General features: G+C 45.3%; 1 protein-coding gene across 4 annotated transcripts in view; it reads right to left on the bottom strand.

The window, feature by feature from the left end:
• The window catches only part of LOC138672406 (zinc finger protein 664-like), an 83862-nt gene extending 68878 nt beyond the window's left edge, over window positions 1-14984 (bottom strand). For 2 of the 4 annotated variants that reach the window (XM_069760344.1, XM_069760345.1), the window contains exon 1: window positions 14873-14966. The gene's annotated coding sequence lies outside the window, so the exon portion shown is untranslated. Of the gene's footprint in view, window positions 1-14872 lie in introns of all 4 variants that reach the window. The other 2 variants (XM_069760342.1, XM_069760346.1) reach the window with 2 other exon arrangements.
• Between the last annotated feature and the right edge of the window lie 6862 nt (window positions 14985-21846).

Here is a 21846-nt window from a genome sequence, read left to right as displayed (position 1 = left end):
CCCATTCATGAAGAATGAGACTCTGAACATTTTCATGCACGGGAAATCCCTTTAGTTTTCTAGGTTTAAGGCCTCCAAACATTTCGTCCTGTACCGACTGCTTCACCTCCTCTTCCTCAACACCCATTGTCCCCCTGACCATATTAATTAACTCTCGTGTGTCCTCAGGGGAAAAATAATATTTTTTATTATCCTCTTTGGGGGTAGAAGTGAAGCCCTCATTCTCCCACATATCCTCTGAGTCAGAAGAACGTAATTCACCAGAGTCTGAATCAGACTCCACAGCCGACAATTTCCTCTTTTTTGGAGGAGGAGGCTGCGGTAATAAGGTCTGGGAAAGGGCCGATACTGAGGACTGGACCTCCTGTTTAATAAGGGTCTTAATGCTTTCAAACAGAGAGGGTTGTTTAGAGCGCAACACCTGGTCAGTGCAGGATTGGCAGAGCTTCTTCTTGTATGAGGAAGGAACCCTTGTCGCACACACCACACTTGCGGTCTTCCACCGCCTTCCTGGATGTTTTATCCTTCTTAGGGGCAGGAGCCTTGTCTCCCTAAAAAAGAGATAGAAGGGGACTAAGTCTATTTGCTCCTGGAAGTAAAGGACCTTCATCCGCTACTTACGGTAGGAGGGAGGACGCTGGGCTCAGCAGATGCAGAGAGGGGGGTTTTTGTCACTGTCCATGGTCTGTCTATCCGTCACAGTCACACAGAGACAGACAGTGGGCCTTACCTGGTGGTGTCCCCTGACCAGGATTAAATAACCGAGGTCACAGGTCCGGAATAGCGTGCTTTTCCTCTCCCAGGTCCACAGGTGCGGGGGGGGGAGGGGGAGCCCGATCGGGAACGCCCCATGTGGCAGCCGGCTCCATAGTACCAGCGGCGGTGCTGGGTGCGCGTGCGTTCCACGCTGGAACGCACAGGAAGCGAACCATAAGTTCGGGAGTACGTCGCTTCCGGTGCGCGCATACACTGAATCCGGCACCAAGAAGGAGAGGAAGAAGCCGGGAGCTGCAAGAGGACCCCGGCCGCACGTCACCGCCCTGCTTTACCCCCGGAGGGGGCAGGATGGAGGGTCCCGAGTCCATCAGGAATGGAGACGGGAGCAGCTATGAAGCGAGGAGAGCGTAGCCCCGACCCCAGCTGCCCAGCTAAAGGTAAGAAGGACTGGGTTCTCCAATCGCCGGCCACGGCAGCACCACAGCAGGACCTCTTCATGCCCCATAGGGGACAGGAAAAACACTGGTGGTTGCATGAAGGGGAGGGTATTTAAGCTCTTTGTGTTTCCTGTCCCCCATTACGGCGGGGAGACATCCTCCTATACGGCTGTTGTGGAAGGTGACTGGAGAAAATTGCGCCATTTTCCGATACCCGTAGCGTCTCCATTTTTCGTGATGTGAAGTTGGGTGAGGGCTTATTTCTTGTGTGCTGAGCTGACGTTTTTAATCAATCATTTGATCGCCTGTTGTTGCATTTTAATGCAATGTTGCGGTGACCCAAAAAATTTAATTTTGGCATTTTGATTTTTTTCTCGCTACAAGGTTTAGTGATCAAGTTAATCCTTTTTTTATTGATAGATCGGGTGATTCTGAACGCGGCGATACCAAATATGTGTAGGCTTGATTTTATTTTTGTTTTATTTTAAATGGGGCGAAAGGGGGGTGATTTCAACTTTTTTATATATATATATATATATATATATATATATATATATATATATATATATATATTTTTTTTTTTTTTTTGCCATGCTTCAATAGCCTCCATAGGGGACTAGAAGCTGCCACAAGTCAATGGGCTCTGCTACATAGAGGCGATGCTCAGATCACCTCTATGTAGTAGAATTGCTGAGTTGTTATGAGCGCCGAACACTGGGTGGCGCTCACAGCAATGTGGCAGTGACAACCATAGGGGTCTCCAGGAGACCTCGGGTTGTCATGCCGACACGCCGGTGACCCGCAATCACGTGACTCAGGTCTGGCGCGATTGCTGGAAGTACCATTTAAATGCTGCTGTCAGCGGCATTTAACTAGTTAACCCCTTCCCGACCTGTGACACAGCGTATGCGTCATGAAAGTCGGTGCCAATCCGACCTGTGACGCATATGCTGTGTCACAGAAAGATCGCGTCCCTGCAGGCCGGGTGAAAGGGTTAACTCCCATTTCACCCGATCTGCAGGGACAGGGGGAGTGGTAGTTTAGCCCAGGGGGGGTGGCTTCACCCCCTCGTGGCTACGATCGCTCTGATTGGCTGTTGAAAGTGAAACTGCCAATCAGAGCGATTTGTAATATTTCACCTAAAAAAATGGTGAAATATTACAATCCAGCCATGGCCGATGCTGCAATATCATCGGCCATGGCTGGAAATACTAATGTGCCCCCACCCCACCCCACCGATCGCCCCCCCAGCCCCCCGATCTGTGGCCCGCTCCCCTCCGTCCTGTGCTCCGCTCCCCCGTCCTCCTGTCCGCTCCCCCCGTGCTCCAATCAAACCCCCCCGCACTCCGATCCCCCCCCGTGCTCCGAACCACCCCCCCTGCACACCGAGCCACCCCCCCTGCACACCGATCCACCCGCCCGCACACCGATCACTCTCCCCCATGCTCCGATCCCTCCCCCCCCCGTGCTCCGACGCCCCCCCGTGCCCTGATCTCCCCCCCCCTGTGCCCTGATCCCCCCTTATACTTACCGATCCTGGCGGGGTCCCGTCCGTCTTCTTCCCCGAGCGCCGCCATGTTCCAAAATGGCGGGCGCATGCGCAGTGCGCCCGCCGAATCTGCCGGCCGGCAGATTCGTTCCAATGTGAATTTTGATCACTGTGATATAATCTATCACAGTGGTCAAAATAAAAAAACAGTAAATGACCCCCCCCATGTGTCCCCCATAGATAGGGACAATAATAAAATAAAGAATTTTTTTTTTTTTTCACTAAGGTTGGAGTTAGAACTAGGGTTAAGGTTAGGGGTAGGGTTAGGGTTAGGGTTAGGGGTAGGGTTAGGGGTAGGGTTAGGGGTAGGGTTAGGGGTAGGGTTAGGGGTAGGGTTAGGGGTAGGGTTAGGGGTAGGGTTAGGGGTAGGGTTAGGGGTAGGGTTAGGGGTAGGGGTAGGGTTAGGGGTAGGGTTAGGGGTAGGGTTAGGGTTTCGGTATGTGCACACGTATTCTGGTCCTCTGCGGATTTTTCCGCAGCGGATTTGATAAATCCGCAGTGCTAAACCGCTGCGGATTTATGGCAGATTTACTGCGGTTTTTCTGCGCATTTCACTGCGGTTTTACAACTGCGATTTTCTATTGGAGCAGTTGTAAAACCGCTGTGGAATCCGCAGAAAGAAGTGACATGCTGCGGAATGTAAACCGCTGCGTTTCCGTGCAGTTTTTCCGCAGCATGTGTACAGCGATTTTTGTTTCCCGTAGGTTTACATTGAAATGTAAACTCATGGGAAACTGCTGCGGATCCGCAGCGTTTTCCGAAGCGTGTGCACATACCTTTAGAATTAGGCTATGTGCACACGGTGCGGATTTGGCTGCGGATCCGCAGCGGATTGGCCGCTGCGGATCCGCAGCAGTGTTCCATCAGGTTTACAGTACCATGTAAACCTATGGAAAACCAAATCCGCTGTGCCCATGGTGCGGAAAATACCGCACGGAAACGCTGCGTTGTATTTTCCGCAGCATGTCAATTCTTTGTGCGGATTCCGCAGCGTTTTACACCTATTCCTCAATAGGAATCCGCAGGTGAAATCCGCAGTAAATCCGCAGGTAAAACGCAGTGCCTTTTACCCGCGGATTTTTCAAAAATGGTGCGGAAAAATCTCACACGAATCCGCAACGTGGGTACATAGCCTTAGGGTTAGGGTTGGGTTGGAATTAGGGTTGTGGTTAGGGTTAGGGGTGTGTTGGGGTTAGGGTTGTGGTTAGGGGTGTGTTGCGGTTAGGGTTGTGGTTAGGGTTACGGCTACAGTTGGGATAAGGGTTAGGGGTGTGTTGGCGTTAGAATTGAGGAGTTTCCACTGTTTAGGCACATCAGGGGGTCTCCAAACGCAACATGGCGCCACCATTGATTCCAGCCAATCTTTTATTCAAAAAGTCAAATGGTGCTCCTTCCCTTCCGAGCCCCGACGTGTGCCCAAACAGTGGTTTACCCCCACATATGGGGTATCAGTGTACTCAGGACAAACTGGGCAACAATTACTGGGGTCCAATTTCTCCTGTTACCCTTGAGAAAATAAAAAATTGCTTGCTAAAACATCATTTTTGAGGAAAGTAAAATGATTTTTTATTTTCACGGCTCTGCGTTGTAAACGTCTGTGAAGCACTTGGGGGTTCAAAGTGCTCACCACATATCTAGATAAGTTCCTTGGGGGGTCTAGTTTCCAAAATGGGGTCACTTGTGGGGGGTTTCTACTGTTTAGGCACACCAGGGGCTCTGCAAACGCAACGTGACGCCCGCAGACCATTCCATCAAAGTCTGCATTTCAAAACGTCACTACTTGACTTCCGAGCCCCGACATGTGCCCAAACAGTGGTTTACCCCCACATATGGGGTATCAGCGTACTCAGGACAAACTGGGCAACAATTACTGGGGTCCAATTTCTCCTGTTACCCTTGAGAAAATAAAAAATTGCTTGCTAAAACATCATTTTTGAGGAAAGAAAAATGATTTTTTATTTTCACGGCTCTGCGTTGTAAACGTCTGTGAAGCACTTGGGGGTTCAAAGTGCTCACCACATATCTAGATAAGTTCCTTGGGGGGTCTAGTTTCCAAAATGGGGTCACTTGTGGGGGGTTTCTACTGTTTAGGCACACCAGGGGCTCTGCAAACGCAACGTGACGCCCGCAGACCATTCCATCAAAGTCTGCATTTCAAAAGTCACTACTTCCCTTCTGAGCCCCGACGTGTGCCCAAACAGTGGTTTACCCCCACATATGGGGTATCAGCGTACTCAGGAGAAACTGGACAACAACTTTTGGGGTCCAATTTCTCCTGTAACCCTTGGGAAAATAAAAAATTCTGGGCTAAAAAATAATTTTTGAGGAAAGAAAACGTATTTATTATTTTCACTGCTCTGTGTTATAAACTTCTGTGAAGCACTTGGGGGTTCAAAGTGCTCACCTCACATCTAGATAAGTTCCTTTCGGGGTCTAGTTTCTAAAATGGGGTCACTTGTGGGGGGTTTCTACTGTTTAGCCACATCAGGGGCTCTGCAAACGCAACGTAACGCCCGCAGAGCATTCCATCAAAGTCTGCATTTCAAAATGTCACTACTTGACTTCCGAGCCCCGACATGTGCCCAAACTGTGGTTTACCCCCACATATGGGGTATCAGCGTACTCAGGAGAAACTGGACAACAACTTTTGGGGTCAAATTTCTCCTTTTACCCTTGGGAAAATAATAAATTGCAGGCTAAAAAATCATTTTAGAGAAAATAAAATTTTTATTTTATTTTCATGGCTCTGCGTTATAAACTTCTGTGAAGCACTTGGAAGTTCAAAGTCCTCACCACACATCTAGATTAGTTCCTTTGGGGGTCTAGTTTCCAAAATGGGGTCATATGTGGGGGATCTCCAATGTTTAGGCACACAGGGGCTCTCCAAACGTGACATGGTGTCCGCTAATGATTGGAGCTAATTTTCCATTTAAAAAGCCAATTGGCGTGCCTTCCCTTCCGAGCCCTGCCGTGCGCCCAAACAGTGGTTTACCCCCACATATGGGGTATCAGCGTACTCAGGACAAACTGGACAACAACATTTGCGGTCCAATTTCTCCTATTACCCTTGGCAAAATAGGAAATTCCAGGCTAAAAATCATTTTTGAGGAAAGAAAAATTATTTTTTATTTTCATGGCTCTGCATTATAAACTTCTGTGAAGCACCTGGGGGTTTAAAGTGCTCAATATGCATCTAGATAAGTTCCTTGGGGGGTCTAGTTTCCAAAATGGGGTCACTTGTGGGGGAGCTCCAATGCATAGGCACACAGGGGCTCTCTAAACGCGACATGGTGTCCGCTAACAATTGGAGCTAATTTTCCATTCAAAAAGTCAAATGGCGCGCCTTCCCTTCCGAGCCCTGCCGTGTGCCCAAACAGTGGTTTACCCCCACATATGAGGTATCGGCGTACTCGGGAGAAATTGCCCAACAAATTTTAGGATTCATTTTATCCTATTGCCCATGTGAAAATGAAAAACTGAGGCGAAAAAAAAAGTACTTTTTCATTTTTACAGATCAATTTGTGAAGCACCTGAGGGTTTAAAGTGCTCAATATGCATCTAGATAAGTTCCTTGGGGGGTCTAGTTTCCAAAATGGGGTCATTTGTGGGGGAGCTCCAATGTTTAGGCACACGGGGGCTCTCCAAACACGACATGGTGTCCGCTAACGATGGAGATAATTTTTCATTCAAAAAGTCAAATGGCGCTCCTTCCCTTCCGAACCTTACCATGTGCCCAAACAGTGGTTTACCCCCACATGTGAGGTATCGGTGTACTCATGAGAAATTGCCCAACAAATTTTAGGATCCATTTTATCCTGTTACCCATGTGAAAATGAAAAAAATTGAGGCTAAAAGAATTATTTTGTGAAAAAAAAGTACTTTTTCATTTTTACGGATCAATTTGTGAAGCCCCCGGGGGTTCAAAGTTCTCACTATGCATCTAGATAAGTTCCTTGGGGCGTCTAGTTTCCAAAATGGGGTCACGTGTGGGGGAGCTCCAATTTTTAGGCACACGGGGGCTCTCCAAACGTGACATGGTGTCCGCTAAAGAGTGGAGCCAATTTTTCATTCAAAAAGTCAAATGGCGCTCCTTCCCTTCCAAGCCCTGCCGTGCGCCCAAACAGTGGTTTACCCCCACATATGAGGTATCAGCGTACTCAGGACAAATTGGACAACAACTTTCGTGGTTCAGTTTCTCCTTGTACCATTGGGAAAATAAAAAAAATGTTGCTAAAAGATAATTTTTGTGACTAAAAAGTTAAATGTTCATTTTTTCCTTCCATGTTGCTTCTGCTGCTGTGAAGCACCTGAAGGGTTAATAAACTTCTTGAATGTGGTTTTGAGCACCTTGAGGGGTGCAGTTTTTAGAATGGTGTCACTTTTGGGTATTTTCAGCCATATAGACCCCTCAAACTGACTTCAAATGTGAGGTGGTCCCTAAAAAAAATGGTTTTGTAAATTTCGTTGTAAAAATGAGAAATCGCAGGTCAAATTTTAACTCTTATAACTTCCTAGCAAAAAAAAATTTTGTTTCCAAAATTGTGCTGGTGTAAAGTAGACATGTGGGAAATGTTATTTATTAACTATTTTGTGTCACATAACTCTCTGGTTTAACAGAATAAAAATTCAAAATGTGAAAATTGCGAAATTTTCAAAATTTTCGCCAAATTTCCGTTTTCATCACAAATAAACGCAGAATTTATTGACCTAAATTTACCACTAACATGAAGCCCAATATGTCACGAAAAAACAATCTCAGAACCGCTAGGATCCGTTGAAGCGTTCCTGAGTTATTACCTCATAAAGGGACACTGGTCAGAATTGCAAAAAACGGCCAGGTCATTAAGGTCAAAATAGGCTGGGTCATGAAGGGGTTAATAGCCGCGGGTGGATCGCGATTCCACCCGCGGCCATTGCGGGCACATGTCAGCTGTTGAAAACAGCCGACATGTATCGGGGAAGGATGTGGGCTCACCGCCGGAGCCCACATCAAAGGGAGGGAGACTGATATCAGCGCACTATTACGCCCAATGTCGGTAAGGGGTTAATACTCACCTATAGTACTTTTTCCAGCTATTTCCAATATTGTCAGACAAAATTTAAATATATTAAGGGTTAATCATATAACAGATCAACTATTGAATAAAGGTATTAGAATTGTTTCCTGCAAAGCCTCGACTATCGGAAATCATCTTTCACCCAGACCTGGTCATCAGCGGTTTTCACAGGTGCGGTTCTGCCACTTGTAAAACCTGTTCACATGCCAATAAAATGTCCACCTTCTCCAGCAGTGAGGATAGCCGCACATATCCTCTCAATTGTAATACAGATCATGTTATCTATATAATAGAGGGTCCCACATGTAAATTACAATATATCGGTTCCACAACTGTGGTGCGCCCTACGCTATGTAGTCTATAGATTTACTGTTTCTTTGCTCTCACACATTTATTAGCGCATTCAGTTAATTATTCATTATACATCGTGTGGCGCTCGCCTTTCTTCTGATATTGCTACGCGATATAGTCATCACCTATATGTTATTGAGGAGCCCCCTAACCGCATCACGTCCAACGCCTCTGAGCATTTGTGGATGTTCACAATAGGGAGACAACCAGTTTTACAATCCATGCGATTCAACACATATCTAAAGAAGTGTGCTGCAGCCCCAGGAATGAGATATTACACAGTAGATACACTGGTTCCTCGAGGTCTAAACCTTCGAAAAGAAATGTTGTTACATTATTAGTTACATTATATTCATAGGTACATTTCTTGGGCTATTTTAGTAGGTCTCTCCCCTGAATGCTACACTCCTGCTTTCTAATCAGCCTGATGGATATAAAGTTCCTCCCACGGTTTCTTGTTCATTCACACCAAGTCTAATAACGCGTCCTGTTATGGTGAATGCATGTCCTGTTTCCTCCCATGGTTCACCGCCCCCTTTTCTCCAAATATCCTTTGGCAAATGTTTTTTGGGATATTTCCTTTATAAATGAATAAGAATAAATCTTGGATTCTATCTGTAACGTATCAGGAGCTGGATAAAAAAAAATGTCAGCATCTAACTGAGCGGCAGCAGCACTGATCGCGGACTCCTGAACCTGCCGCAACTGGTGTGTCTATATATACAGTATATAAGTGTATGGTGGCGAGGGCACACGGTGCGCGAGCGCACACGGTGCGCGAGGGCACACGGTGCGCGAGGGCACACGGTGCGCGAGGGCACACGGTGCGCGAGGGCACACGGTGCGCGAGGGCACACGGTGCGCGAGGGCACACGGTGCGCGAGGGCACACGGTGCGCGAGGGCACACGGTGCGCGAGGGCACACGGTGCGCGAGTATATAGGTGTGAGTGTATACGCAGTATATAGGTGTGAGTGTATACACAGTATATAGGTGTGAGTGTATACAGTATATAGGTGTGAGTGTATACGCAGTATATAGGTGTGAGTGTATACGCAGTATATAGGTGTGAGTGTATACACAGTATATAGGTGTGAGTGTATACACAGTATATAGGTGTGAGTGTATACAGTATATAGGTGTGAGTGTATACACAGTATATAGGTGTGAGTGTATACAGTATATAGGTGTGAGTGTATACGCAGTATATAGGTGTGAGTGTATACACAGTATATAGGTGTGAGTGTATACACAGTATATAGGTGTGAGTGTATACACAGTATATAGGTGTGAGTGTATACACAGTATATAGGTGTGAGTGTATACACAGTATATAGGTGTGAGTGTATACACAGTATATAGGTGTGAGTGTATACAGTATATAGGTGTGAGTGTATACACAGTATATAGGTGTGAGTGTATACACAGTATATAGGTGTGAGTGTATACACAGTATATAGGTGTGAGTGTATACACAGTATATAGGTGTGAGTGTATACACAGTATATAGGTGTGAGTGTATACGCAGTATATAGGTGTGAGTGTATACAGTATATAGGCGTGAGTGTATACACAGTATATAGGCGTGAGTGTATACACAGTATATAGGTGTGAGTGTATACACAGTATATAGGTGTGAGTGTATACGCAGTATATAGGTGTGAGTGTATACAGTATATAGGTGTGAGTGTATACACAGTATATAGGTGTGAGTGTATACACAGTATATAGGTGTGAGTGTATACACAGTATATAGGTGTGAGTGTATACACAGTATATAGGTGTGAGTGTATACACAGTGTATAGGTGTGAGTGTATACGCAGTATATAGGTGTGAGTGTATACGCAGTATATAGGTGTGAGTGTATACGCAGTATATAGGTGTGAGTGTATACACAGTATATAGGTGTGAGTGTATACGCAGTATATAGGTGTGAGTGTATACACAGTATATAGGTGTGAGTGTATACGCAGTATATAGGTGTGAGTGTATACGCAGTATATAGGTGTGAGTGTATACGCAGTATATAGGTGTGAGTGTATACGCAGTATATAGGTGTGAGTGTATACACAGTATATAGGTGTGAGTGTATACACAGTATATAGGTGTGAGTGTATACACAGTATATAGGTGTGAGTGTATACGCAGTATATAGGTGTGAGTGTATATACAGTATATAAGTGTGAGTATACACAGTATATAGGTGTGAGTGTATACGCAGTATATAGGTGTGAGTGTATACACAGTATATAGGTGTGAGTGTATACAGTATATAGGTGTGAGTGTATACGCAGTATATAGGTGTGAGTGTATACGCAGTATATAGGTGTGAGTGTATACGCAGTATATAGGTGTGAGTGTATACGCAGTATATAGGTGTGAGTGTATACAGTATATAGGTGTGAGTGTATACAGTATATAGGTGTGAGTGTATACAGTATATAGGTGTGAGTGTATACACAGTATATAGGTGTGAGTGTATACAGTATATAGGTGTGAGTGTATACGCAGTATATAGGTGTGAGTGTATACGCAGTATATAGGTGTGAGTGTATACGCAGTATATAGGTGTGAGTGTATACGCAGTATATAGGTGTGAGTGTATACAGTATATAGGTGTGAGTGTATACACAGTATATAGGTGTGAGTGTATACAGTATATAGGTGTGAGTGTATACGCAGTATATAGGTGTGAGTGTATACGCAGTATATAGGTGTGAGTGTATACGCAGTATATAGGTGTGAGTGTATACGCAGTATATAGGTGTGAGTGTATACACAGTATATAGGTGTGAGTGTATACACAGTATATAGGTGTGAGTGTATACACAGTATATAGGTGTGAGTGTATACAGTATATAGGTGTGAGTGTATACACAGTATATAGGTGTGAGTGTATACACAGTATATAGGTGTGAGTGTATACGCAGTATATAGGTGTGAGTGTATACGCAGTATATAGGTGTGAGTGTATACGCAGTATATAGGTGTGAGTGTATACGCAGTATATAGGTGTGAGTGTATACGCAGTATATAGGTGTGAGTGTATACACAGTATATAGGTGTGAGTGTATACACAGTATATAGGTGTGAGTGTATACAGTATATAGGTGTGAGTGTATACAGTATATAGGTGTGAGTGTATACGCAGTATATAGGTGTGAGTGTATACACAGTATATAGGTGTGAGTGTATACGCAGTATATAGGTGTGAGTGTATACGCAGTATATAGGTGTGAGTGTATACACAGTATATAGGTGTGAGTGTATACACAGTATATAGGTGTGAGTGTATACAGTATATAGGTGTGAGTGTATACACAGTATATAGGTGTGAGTGTATACACAGTATATAGGTGTGAGTGTATACACAGTATATAGGTGTGAGTGTATACACAGTATATAGGTGTGAGTGTATACGCAGTATATAGGTGTGAGTGTATACGCAGTATATAGGTGTGAGTGTATACGCAGTATATAGGTGTGAGTGTATACAGTATATAGGTGTGAGTGTATACGCAGTATATAGGTGTGAGTGTACACAGTATATAGGTGTGAGTGTATACAGTATATAGGTGTGAGTGTATACACAGTGTATAGGTGTGAGTGTATACGCAGTATATAGGTGTGAGTGTATACAGTATATAGGTGTGAGTGTATACGCAGTATATAGGTGTGAGTGTACACAGTATATAGGTGTGAGTGTATACAGTATATAGGTGTGAGTGTATACGCAGTATATAGGTGTGAGTGTACACAGTATATAGGTGTGAGTGTATACAGTATATAGGTGTGAGTGTATACACAGTATATAGGTGTGAGTGTATACGCAGTATATAGGTGTGAGTGTATACACAGTATATAGGTGTGAGTGTATACACAGTATATAGGTGTGAGTGTATACACAGTATGTAGGTGTGAGTGTATACACAGTATATAGGTGTGAGTGTATACAGTATATAGGTGTGAGTGTATACACAGTATATAGGTGTGAGTGTATACGCAGTATATAGGTGTGAGTGTATACACAGTATATAGGTGTGAGTGTATACAGTATATAGGTGTGAGTGTATACACAGTGTATAGGTGTGAGTGTATACGCAGTATATAGGTGTGAGTGTATACAGTATATAGGTGTGAGTGTATACACAGTATATAGGTGTGAGTGTACACAGTATATAGGTGTGAGTGTATACAGTATATAGGTGTGAGTGTATACGCAGTATATAGGTGTGAGTGTACACAGTATATAGGTGTGAGTGTATACAGTATATAGGTGTGAGTGTATACACAGTATATAGGTGTGAGTGTATACACAGTATATAGGTGTGAGTGTATACACAGTATGTAGGTGTGAGTGTATACACAGTATATAGGTGTGAGTGTATACAGTATATAGGTGTGAGTGTATACACAGTATATAGGTGTGAGTGTATACGCAGTATATAGGTGTGAGTGTATACACAGTATATAGGTGTGAGTGTATACGCAGTATATAGGTGTGAGTGTATACACAGTATATAGGTGTGAGTGTATATACAGTATATAGGTGTGAGTGTATACACAGTATATAGGTGTGAGTGTATACAGTATATAGGTGTGAGTGTATACGCAGTATATAGGTGTGAGTGTATATACAGTATATAGGTGTGAGTGTATACACAGTATATAGGTGTGAGTGTATACAGTATATAGGTGTGAGTGTATACGCAGTATATAGGTGTGAGTGTATACAGTATATAGGTGTGAGTGTATACGCAGTATATAGGTGTGAGTGTATACACAGTATATAGGTGTGAGTGTATACAGTATATAGGTGTGAGTGTATACGCAGTATATAGGTGTGAGTGTATATACAGTATATAGGTGTGAGTGTATACACAGTATATAGGTGTGAGTGTATACAGTATATAGGTGTGAGTGTATACGCAGTATATAGGTGTGAGTGTATACAGTATATAGGTGTGAGTGTATACAGTATATAGGTGTGAGTGTATACACAGTATATAGGTGTGAGTGTATACACAGTATATAGGTGTGAGTGTATACGCAGTATATAGGTGTGAGTGTATACGCAGTATATAGGTGTGAGTGTATATACAGTATATAGGTGTGAGTGTATACACAGTATATAGGTGTGAGTGTATACAGTATATAGGTGTGAGTGTATACACAGTATATAGGTGTGAGTGTATACAGTATATAGGTGTGAGTGTATATACAGTATATAGGTGTGAGTGTATACACAGTATATAGGTGTGAGTGTATACAGTATATAGGTGTGAGTGTATACGCAGTATATAGGTGTGAGTGTATATACAGTATATAGGTGTGAGTGTATACACAGTATATAGGTGTGAGTGTATACAGTATATAGGTGTGAGTGTATACGCAGTATATAGGTGTGAGTGTATACAGTATATAGGTGTGAGTGTATACAGTATATAGGTGTGAGTGTATACACAGTATATAGGTGTGAGTGTATACACAGTATATAGGTGTGAGTGTATACACAGTATATAGGTGTGAGTGTATACACAGTATATAGGTGTGAGTGTATACACAGTATATAGGTGTGAGTGTATACAGTATATAGGTGTGAGTGTATACAGTATATAGGTGTGAGTGTATACGCAGTATATAGGTGTGAGTGTATACACAGTATATAGGTGTGAGTGTATACGCAGTATATAGGTGTGAGTGTATACGCAGTATATAGGTGTGAGTGTATACACAGTATATAGGTGTGAGTGTATACGCAGTATATAGGTGTGAGTGTATACACAGTATATAGGTGTGAGTGTATACGCAGTATATAGGTGTGAGTGTATATACAGTATATAGGTGTGAGTGTATACACAGTATATAGGTGTGAGTGTATACACAGTATATAGGTGTGAGTGTATACGCAGTACATAGGTGTGAGTGTATACGCAGTATATAGGTGTGAGTGTATATACAGTATATAGGTGTGAGTGTATACACAGTATATAGGTGTGAGTGTATACGCAGTACATAGGTGTGAGTGTATACGCAGTATATAGGTGTGAGTGTATACACAGTATATAGGTGTGAGTGTATACGCAGTACATAGGTGTGAGTGTATACGCAGTATATAGGTGTGAGTGTATACACAGTATATAGGTGTGAGTGTATACGCAGTATATAGGTGTGAGTGTATATACAGTATATAGGTGTGAGTGTATACACAGTATATAGGTGTGAGTGTATACACAGTATATAGGTGTGAGTGTATACGCAGTACATAGGTGTGAGTGTATACGCAGTATATAGGTGTGAGTGTATATACAGTATATAGGTGTGAGTGTATACACAGTATATAGGTGTGAGTGTATACGCAGTACATAGGTGTGAGTGTATACGCAGTATATAGGTGTGAGTGTATACACAGTATATAGGTGTGAGTGTATACAGTATATAGGTGTGAGTGTATACAGTATATAGGTGTGAGTGTATACACAGTATATAGGTGTGAGTGTATACAGTATATAGGTGTGAGTGTATACGCAGTATATAGGTGTGAGTGTATACGCAGTATATAGGTGTGAGTGTATACAGTATATAGGTGTGAGTGTATACACAGTATATAGGTGTGAGTGTATACACAGTATATAGGTGTGAGTGTATACGCAGTATATAGGTGTGAGTGTATACGCAGTATATAGGTGTGAGTGTATATACAGTGTGTATACAGCATCAATGTCGCCTCTATGTGCACACACGGTCCCGGTATCACTCACCACCGCCGCCGGTTCCGGGCTCCCGTCCTTCAGATGCGGCTCCTCTGACACTAATCTCTGTCTGTGGCTACAGCCGGAAACCGGGATCATCCGAGAGCCCCGCCCACAGTGCTGCCACCTACTGCGGCCAATAGTGACATAGAAGACAAAGCATGGGCGAGCAGAACCTGAGACGCGCTGTGATTGGCTGCTGCCCCACACATCGCGCGCTCTCATTGGGTTAGATGCTGGAATACTAATGTCAGCAGGAAGTGTCCCGTCAGGGTCACGTGGAGAGAGTTCTCACGTGACTGCTTCCTCCTGTTATCCTCAGCCCCATGCACTGCCCGGAGTCTGCATCTGCGCACTTTGTGTATGTGTCCAGTCCACGTTCAGGATTTGGTCAGGATTTTACGCAGGTCAAATCTGCACCTGAGGTCACTGGCAGGTCACCTGCGGTGTTCTTGCGTTGCTTAAGCATTGTAGGGTATGTGTCCACGTGCAGGAAACGCTGCATAGAGCCGCAGCGTCAGACACGCAGCGTCCAGATGTTACAGCATAGTGGAGGGGATTGAATGAAATCCCGTCTCCACTATGCGTGGTAACACGCACGCGGCGGCCCTGCGACTCCGGACATGCTGCGCGTCTTTTCAGATCGCAGCATGTCCGTATATCTTGCGGCGACGCTCTGTCGCCGTAAGATATAGCACAGGGCGCTATGGCGGGAAGCGATGATGCCGGATGTGTGCTGTGAACACATCCGGCATCATCGCGTCCCAGAAAGGGGGCGGGGCTTACCGCAGAGCGGCCATCCTGACCGTGGAAACATACCCTCAGGGTATGTGTCCACGTGCAGGAAACGCTGCATAGAGCCGCAGCGTCAGACACGCAGCGTCCAGATGTTACAGCATAGTGGAGGGGATTGAATGAAATCCTGTCTCCACTATGCAGGAAAAAACGCAGGCGTCTTTGCCGCGAAAACGCACATGTGGCACGTTTTTTCAGAATGTCCTTACAATGAGCAAAACACGCAAGAACACCGCAGGTGACCCCAGGTGCAGATTTGGTGTAGATTTTACCTGCATAAAATCCTGACCAAATCCTGATGCCATCCTGAACGTGGACACATACCTTAAGGCTAGGGTCACATGGCGTTAGGGCAGTTTGTTTAGCGCATAGCACTACGGACTGCGCTAACGCAATGTCCCAAAAGGGATCACGATTGCCGCAAATGACAGCACATTGCTAGCGCACGTCCAATGTGGGCATGCGCTAACAATGCATTCGCCCTTACAATTAATGGCGGCGTTAACGGACTACGTTACACCACGTTATGGCGCGGTGTAACGTAGTCCGTTAAACGTACCACCATAACGCAGTGTGACCCTAGCCTAAGGACATGCTGCGTTCGGAAAAGACGCGCCACATGTCCGTTTCCGCAGGTCTGCCGCATGCGTCTTTTAATGCATAGTGGAGACGGGATTTCATGAAATCTCCACTATGCTGTCACATCTGGACGCTGCGGCTCCACATAGCGTCAAACACGCAGCGTTTCCTGAATGTGGAACCATACCCTTAGAGTATGTGCACACGCTGCGGATCCGCAGCACTTTCCCATGAGTTTACAGTACAATGTAAACCTATGGGAAACAAAAATCGCTGTGCCCATGCTGCGGAAAAAACGCACGGAAACGCAGCGGTTTATATTTCGCAGCATGTCACTTTCTGCGGATTCCGCAGCGGCTTTACAACTGCTCCAATAGAAAACCGCAGTTGTAAAACCGCAGTGAAATCCGCAATAAATCTTTATTTATCAAATCCGCTGCGGAGAAATCTGCAGAGGACCATTCTACGTGTGCACATAGCCTTACAGATTGGCCTGTGGAGTTTTCTGTGCAGATTCTTCCCTCTCTTGCCAGAAAACGCAGGTGCGGATTTGATACGTTTTTCATACGGATTTTTATTGCGTTTTTGAAAACTAAAAGATCTATAGGCTATGTGCACACGTAGAATGGTCCACTGCGGATTTGTAGCGGATTTGATAAATCCGGAGGGCAAAAACGCTGCGTTTTTCCTGCTGATTTGCCGCGGTTTTTGTGCGGATTCCACTGCGGTTTTACACCTGCAGTTTTCTTTTATGGAGCAGGTGTAAAACCTCTGCGGATTCCGCACAAAGAATTGACATGCTGCGGAATGTAAACCGCTGCGTTTCCATGCGTTTTTTCCGCAGCATGTGCACTGCGGATTGCATTTCCCATAGGTTTACATTGTACTATAAACTCATGGGAAACTGCTGCGGACCCACAGCTGCGGAAACGCTGCGTGTGCACATACCCTTAGGCTACGTGCACACGTTGCGGAATGTCCTGCGGATTTTCCAGACTGATTTTGGTAAATCCGCAACGCGAATTTACCGCAGGTTTTTTTGTACGGATTTCACATGCGGTTTTACACCTGCGGATTATGGAACAGGTGTAAACCGCTGTGGAATCCGCACAAAGAATTGACATGCTGCAGAATTAGGCTACGTTCACATTAGCGTTTTGCGGGGCTGCGTCGGGCGCAGCTGCGGTGATGCATGCGTCATGCGCCCCTATATTTAACATGAGGGCACATGGACATGCGTTGTCTTGCATTTTGTGACGCATGCGTTTTTTTGGCGCAAGCGTCAGGGCGCAGAGGACGCAGCAAGTTGCATTTTTTTTGCGTCCAAAATCATGCCAAAAAAGGACGCATGCATCACAAAACAATGCGTTTTGCATGCGTTTTTGTTTGCGTTGTGCGTTGCGTCGCCGACGCAGCACCGCACAACGCAAATGTGAACGTAGCCTAAACGCAGCGTTTCCACGCATTTTTTTTCCGCAGCATGTGCATGCGGTAATTATTGAAAGCGCCGGCGTCCTGAGAAGAGAGGTGAGTATGTGATTTTTTTTTTTTATGGCAGCACCAGCAGCATTCTAAGGAGCACCTATGGGGCCATAAAGGTGCAGAGCATATATGGGGCACAGCATTATAAGGAGCACCTATGGGGCCATAAAGGTGCAGAGCATATATGGGGCACAGCATTCTAAGGAGCACCTATGGGGCCATAAAGGTGCAGAGCATATATGGGGCACAGCATTCTAAGGAGCACCTATGGGGCCATAAAGGTGCAGAGCATATATATGGCACAGCATTCTAAGGAGCACCTATGGGGCTATAAAGGTGCAGAGCATTATATGGGGCACAGCATTATAAGGAGCACCTATGGGGCTATAAAGGTGCAGAGCATTATATGGGGCACAGCATTATAAGGAGCACCTATGGGGCCATAAAGGTGCAGAGCATATATGGGGCACAGCATTATAAGGAGCACCTATGGGGCCATAAAGGTGCAGAGCATTATATGGGGCACAGCATTATAAGGAGCACCTATGGGGCCATAAAGGTGCAGAGCATATATGGGGCACAGCATTATAAGGAGCACCTATGGGGCCATAAAGGTGCAGAGCATATATGGGGCACAGCATTATAAGGAGCATCTATGGGGCCATAAAGGTGCAGAGCATATATGGGGCACAGCATTATAAGGAGCACCTATGGGGCCATAAAGGTGCAGAGCATATATGGGGCACAGCATTATAAGGAGCATCTATGGGGCCATAAAGGTGCAGAGCATATATGGGGCACAGCATTATAAGGAGCACCTATGGGGCCATAAAGGTGCAGAGCATATATGGGGCACAGCATTCTAAGGAGCACCTATGGGGCCATAAAGGTGCAGAGCATATATGGCACAGCATTATAAGGAGCATCTATGGGGCCATAAAGGTGCAGAGCATATAAGGGGCACAGCATTATAAGGAGCATCTATGGGGCCATAAAGGTGCAGAGCATATATGGGGCACAGCATTCTAAGGAGCACCTATGGGGCCATAAAGGTGCAGAGCATATATGGGGCACAGCATTATAAGGAGCACCTATGGGGCCATAAAGGTGCAGAGCATATAAGGGGCACAGCATTATAAGGAGCATCTATGGGGCCATAAAGGTGCAGAGCATATAAGGGGCACAGCATTATAAGGAGCATCTATGGGGCCATAAAGGTGCAGAGCATATAAGGGGCACAGCATTATAAGGAGCACCTATGGGGCCATAAAGGTGCAGAGCATATATGGGGCACAGCATTCTAAGGAGCACCTATGGGGCCATAAAGGTGCAGAGCATATATGGGGCACAGCATTATAAGGAGCACATATGGGGCCATAAAGGTGCAGAGCATATAAGGGGCACAGCATTATAAGGAGCACCTATGGGGCCATAAAGATGCAGAGCATATATGGGGCACAGCATTATAAGGAGCACCTATGGGGCCATAAAGGTGCAGAGCATATATGGGGCACAGCATTCTAAGGAGCACCTATGGGGCCATAAAGGTGCAGAGCATATAAGGGGCACAGCATTATAAGGAGCACCTATGGGGCCATAAAGGTGCAGAGCATATATGGGGCACAGCATTATAAGGAGCACCTATGGGGCCATAAAGGTGCAGAGCATATATGGGGCACAGCATTATAAGGAGCACCTATGGGGCCATAAAGGTGCAGAGCATATATGGGGCACAGCATTATAAGGAGCACCTATGGGGCCATAAAGGTGCAGAGCATATATGGGGCACAGCATTATAAGGAGCTCCTATGGGGCCATAAAGGTGCAGAGCATATATGGGGCACAGCATTATAAGGAGCACCTATGGGGCCATAAAGGTGCAGAGCATATATGGGGCACAGCATTCTAAGGAGCACCTATGGGGCCATAAAGGTGCAGAGCATATATGGGGCACAGCATTATAAGGAGCACCTATGGGGCCATAAAGGTGCAGAGCATATATGGGGCACAGCATTATAAGGAGCACCTATGGGGCCATAAAGGTGCAGAGCATATATGGGGCACAGCATTCTAAGGAGCACCTATGGGGCCATAAAGGTGCAGAGCATATATGGGGCACAGCATTCTAAGGAGCATCTATGGGGCCATAAAGGTGCAGAGCATATATGGGGCACAGCATTATAAGGAGCACCTATGGGGCCATAAAGGTGCAGAGCATATATGGGGCACAGCATTATAAGGAGCATCTATGGGGCCATAAAGGTGCAGAGCATATATGGGGCACAGCATTATAAGGAGCACCTATGGGGCCATAAAGGTGCAGAGCATATATGGGGCACAGCATTCTAAGGAGCACCTATGGGGCCATAAAGGTGCAGAGCATATAAGGGGCACAGCATTATAAGGAGCACCTATGGGGCCATAAAGGTGCAGAGCATATATGGGGCACAGCATTATAAGGAGCATCTATGGGGCCATAAAGGTGCAGAGCATATAAGGGGCACAGCATTATAAGGAGCACCTATGGGGCCATAAAGGTGCAGAGCATATATGGGGCACAGCATTATAAGGAGCACCTATGGGGCCATAAAGGTGCAGAGCATATATGGGGCACAGCATTATAAGGAGCACCTATGGGGCCATAAAGGTGCAGAGCATATATGGCACAGCATTATAAGGAGCATCTATGGGGCCATAAAGGTGCAGAGCATATATGGGGCACAGCATTATAAGGAGCACCTATGGGGCCATAAAGGTGCAGAGCATATATGGGGCACACCATTATAAGGAGCACCTATGGGGCCATAAAGGTGCAGAGCATATATGGGGCACAGCATTATAAGGAGCACCTATGGGGCCATAAAGGTGCAGAGCATATATGGGGCACACCATTATAAGGAGCACCTATGGGGCCATAAAGGTGCAGAGCATATATGGGGCACAGCATTATAAGGAGCACCTATGGGGCCATAAAGGTGCAGAGCATAAATGGGGCACAGCATTATAAGGAGCATCTATGGGGCCATAAAGGTGCAGAGCATATATGGGGCACACCATTATAAGGAGCACCTATGGGGCCATAAAGGTGCAGAGCATATAAGGGGCACAGCATTATAAGGAGCATCTATGGGGCCATAAAGGTGCAGAGCATATATGGGGCACAGCATTATAAGGAGCACCTATGGGGCCATAAAGGTGCAGAGCATATATGGGGCACAGCATTATAAGGAGCACCTATGGGGCCATAAAGGTGCAGAGCATATAAGGGGCACAGCATTATAAGGAGCACCTATGGGGCCATAAAGGTGCAGAGCATATATGGGGCACTGCATTATAAGGAGCATCTATGGGGCCATAAAGGTGCAGAGCATATATGGGGCACAGCATTATAAGGAGCACCTATGGGGCCATAAAGGTGCAGAGCATATAAGGGGCACAGCATTATAAGGAGCATCTATGGGGCCATAAAGGTGCAGAGCATATATGGGGCACAGCATTATAAGGAGCACCTATGGGGCCATAAAGGTGCAGAGCATATATGGGGCACTGCATTATAAGGAGCATCTATGGGGCCATAAAGGTGCAGAGCATATAAGGGGCACAGCATTATAAGGAGCATCTATGGGGCCATAAAGGTGCAGAGCATATATGGGGCACAGCATTATAAGGAGCACCTATGGGGCCATAAAGGTGCAGAGCATATAAGGGGCACAGCATTATAAGGAGCACCTATGGGGCCATAAAGGTGCAGAGCATATATGGGGCACAGCATTATAAGGAGCATCTATGGGGCCATAATCAACGGTGCAGAGCATTCTATATAGCACAGTTGTATATGGAGCATCTATGGGGCAATAATGAACGGTATGGAGCATCTATTTTTATTTTTGAAATTCACCGGTAGCTGCTGCATTTTCTACCCTAGGCTTATACTTGAGTCAATAAGTTTTCCCAGTTTTTTGTGGCAAAATTAGGGGGGTCGGCTTATACTCGGGTCGGCTTATACTCGAGTATATACGGTAGGTTCTGTAGAAGGACGTAGATCTGGGGATTTATTATGATGGAATATAGGCTGAACTGGATGGACAAATGTCTTTTTTCGGCCTTACTAACTATGTTACTATGTT

Source organism: Ranitomeya imitator, chromosome 3 (assembly GCF_032444005.1).
Source record: "Ranitomeya imitator isolate aRanImi1 chromosome 3, aRanImi1.pri, whole genome shotgun sequence".
Lineage (NCBI taxonomy): Eukaryota > Metazoa > Chordata > Amphibia > Anura > Dendrobatidae > Ranitomeya > Ranitomeya imitator.
This window is presented reverse-complemented; position numbering and strand designations above follow the sequence as displayed.